This window comes from Dermacentor variabilis, chromosome 7, assembly GCF_050947875.1.
Source record: "Dermacentor variabilis isolate Ectoservices chromosome 7, ASM5094787v1, whole genome shotgun sequence".
Classification (NCBI taxonomy): Eukaryota; Metazoa; Arthropoda; class Arachnida; order Ixodida; family Ixodidae; genus Dermacentor; species Dermacentor variabilis.
In genome coordinates, this window is record NC_134574.1 from 59,749,796 (window position 1) to 59,753,136 (window position 3,341).

At 44.7% G+C, this 3,341-nt stretch overlaps 1 long non-coding RNA gene across 1 annotated transcript; it reads left to right on the forward strand.

Annotated features, from left to right (window-relative positions):
* Positions 1–709: 709 nt before the first annotated feature.
* On the forward strand, positions 710–1,574 carry LOC142589076 (uncharacterized). Its single transcript, XR_012829815.1, has 3 exons — positions 710–1,033; positions 1,115–1,243; positions 1,555–1,574. It is a non-coding gene; the product is annotated as an uncharacterized LOC142589076 (long non-coding RNA).
* The last annotated feature ends 1,767 nt before the right edge of the window (positions 1,575–3,341 follow it).

The window sequence follows — 3,341 nt, forward strand, 5'->3', positions numbered from 1 at the left end:
AGATCCGGTGACCAAGAAGGAGGCTGCCTTCAAGCGTTTGCTAGCTGCGCAACTATACAGTCATCCAGACAAAACTTTTCTGTGCCTACTTTTTGCAAGCACTTCCTCAATACAGATTGCACTGTATTGGACTTAAAATCATTGAGGTTTTTCTTCAACCTTTCATTTTGTGTGCGAAGTTTTCGATTTGCTTTATTTTTCCTGCAAAGCTGCACCCTCAACCGGTTTATTTCTCTTACATCTGTATGTTTATGGGGGACAATATCATCACTTGCTTGAGTAGCACATTCAACTATTCAAATAGCTGGAAGATGATTTTCAAGATCTTGAGGATTAGGCTGAAGAACAAAATTCAGTGTTTGGCTGTTTACAGCAGGTAAGAGCAGATAGCTGCTTTCTTCAAGGCCATCGGTTGTTTTCCAATTTTTCTCACTAATGCAGTTCATAGGACTGAGAGCATCATTTGTTTTAGGAACTGCGCAAGGTGGTTGCTCCCGCTCCAACTTTCGCTATATTTTTCTATCTGCGGCTGCATATAGCTCGGGTATCCAGGAAAAACACTGAGTACAGCAGTCCGCTTCAGACGCCGGATCTTTGCGGATTCAGAACGGTAGTCATTGCCCAAGAAGTGCAAAGAGCAGACGACACTGCTGGCGGACTTATCATTCGGAGTAAAATGTTCCCTAGATATTCGCGCTTTCCAGAAACGCTAGCGCCGCCGCGCGGATCTTTTCGGAAGCCGGGAGGGGGTGATGGATTTCTCGCTCACGCGGTTTCTGCAGCTGCGTTGGCGTACTTGTGCTCTTCGTTATGGAAGAAAACAGTCGACGAGCGAAGAGCAACCGCATGTGCAGTGTGCCGCAATGCACAAATCGTGCAATTTCCAGAAAAGTGAGCCTGCACCACTTTCCAAAAGATAAAAAACGGAGGAAGTTGTGGGCGATCAAGCTCCGCATCGGGAAGCAAGTGAGCGAAGAAATGGTCGTATGTAGCGATCATTTTAACAAAGACGACTTCTTTTGGGGCCACCTTGGTGAGTAATTGACTGTTGCGATGCTCTCAATGATTTCATTTTATTCTTGTGGTGAGCTGATTGTGAAATTTTGCCTTAAAGACGGGTTGAAGCCCTTACGAAAGCGGCTGAAAAGAAACGCCGTGCCTTCGCAAAAGATCCCTATGCGCTCCCACGAAGCAAGTGTGAGGCCTAGGGTTCCCCGAAGAAAGCCCCCCACAGATTCTCAAGGTAAGTTTAAGTACGCAAGTGTCACCGTTTATTAAATGTTCTGCCTGCACTCGCGCTGTTTCGGTAAATATTCCTCGACGGTGCCTGACGCTGCGTAGTGAGCATTTCACACTAGCGAACGTATTCTGCACCTGTTCTTAGTCGTTCTGTGTGAAAATCAAACAGGCGGTCAATGTGCAAGGCGTTCGCTACTTTTTTTGGCTGTAGTGAAAGTTGTGTACCGATCGGAGGTACTGCGCAAGCGTTTGTGATCTTGTATTTGTTTTGCTTGGTCTTAAAGCATCTCTTCTATTGACCTAACAATGTTGCAGGAAACGAGGGCCAACAGGACCACGTATCTGAAGTCGTCATTAATGAAGATTGCGCATGCGAGCTTCCTGATAATTTGGAAGAAAGTGAATACAATGGTGAGAATTTTTTTTCCGACCCTCGCACCCAAGTTTTGATGATGCATAGGCGTTACCGCATGTTTAAGTTTGCCGTTTCACCAAACAAGGCGAGTCCGGTTGTGCAACTGCAAAGGGCAATATATCGAGAGTGGTATCGCCGAAAGATTTTGGGCACCTAGATAAATACACGTTCTACTATTAAGAGACTAAGGCTTTTCTAATGTCACCTTAGGCAAGTAACCTACTGGAGTGACTCTGATGCAATAGTGTTCTGTGTGTGTGAATGTGTTTTTTTCTATGATCTTTCTCACTTTTTGTGCTTTTCTTTGTAATATTTCGGCACCCCCCTTACCCTTTCACCTGTGCACCAGGTTAGCAAAGTGGATGTTTACCTTCCAGGTAAGCTCCCTGCCAACCTCCCCGCCTTTCGCATCTGATACTTTCTCTCTCTGCTCTTGAATTTTAGAGCAAAGGCAAGCCAGTGCAATGCATCTTGTTCTATTTTGCCGTAGGGCTGAATACACCGTGTTGTAGGACACTTCACATGGTTTTATGAAGGATTTAGTTCACCATCATTGTATTGCAGACCTACCTGTGCAGGATTGGCTTCCCCCCTTTCAAGCTCTTGCTCACGAACAACAGCAGGTAACTTTTTGCTTAAAACTGTACCAATTTCGCTCTAAATTTTTTCTTGCGTTACAGAACGAGACGCTGCAAGGGCACTTGTTGAACTTCAAGAGCTGGGCCACACACCTGAGCTAAACAAATCCGTTCAAGTGAACTCACTGGACTTCACACAAAAATTTAGGATTTCGGACGTGCTTCTTTCTGATGCTCACCTAAACACTTTGACTGGCGTACCTTCTCATGCACTTCTAAACAAGATTGTTTCACTCGTAGAGAAGTATGAGGCGGCAAATAGGATGGAAGCTTCTGTGAGGGACAGAGTTATTTTGGTGTTCATAGTTCTGAAACAGGCTATGTCATTTTCCTGTCTCAGTGTACTTTTTCAATGCAGCATTTCGTCCATACACAGATATTTTGTGCACACACTGCCTCTTGTTGCTGCAGTGCTGAAAGCTGCCATTGAGTGGCCTTCAAAGGAGGAAATTTTAAACAATATGCCTTCGCACTTTAAACAGTATCCGAGAGTGCGAGGTGTTGTAGATTGCACAGAAATCCCAGTTGAAAGATCTCGCTGTGTGAAATGTCAGCTACTGACATATTCACAATACAAGTCGACTTACACTGTAAAATTTCTCATATGTGTAAGTCCAGCTGGCACAATAACATTCATCAGTGAAGCATTTGGTGGACGAGCCTCAGACAAAGCCATTACAGCTGAGTGTGCAATACTGGAGAAGTTCGAGTCATTCACAGATGACATTATGGTCGATAGGGGTTTTTTCATTGATGACTTGTGCATTGCCCGTGCAATTGGCGTAATTCGGCCACCTTTTGCTTAAAAGGACTGCCAGTTTGACCGCAATGATGCCCTTAGGACAGCTGATATTGCTAGGGCACGGGTTCATGTAGAACGAGCAATGCAACGAGTTAAAATATTTAAGCTCTTCAACTCAACTCTGTCCTGGGAAATGCTGCCTTATATCAATGAGCTGTTCACAGTTGCGTGTGGGCTAACTAACTTGTGCGCACCAATACTGGCTGATGATAAATTTCAGTAAGCACGCTTGCAAAGCTGACACAAT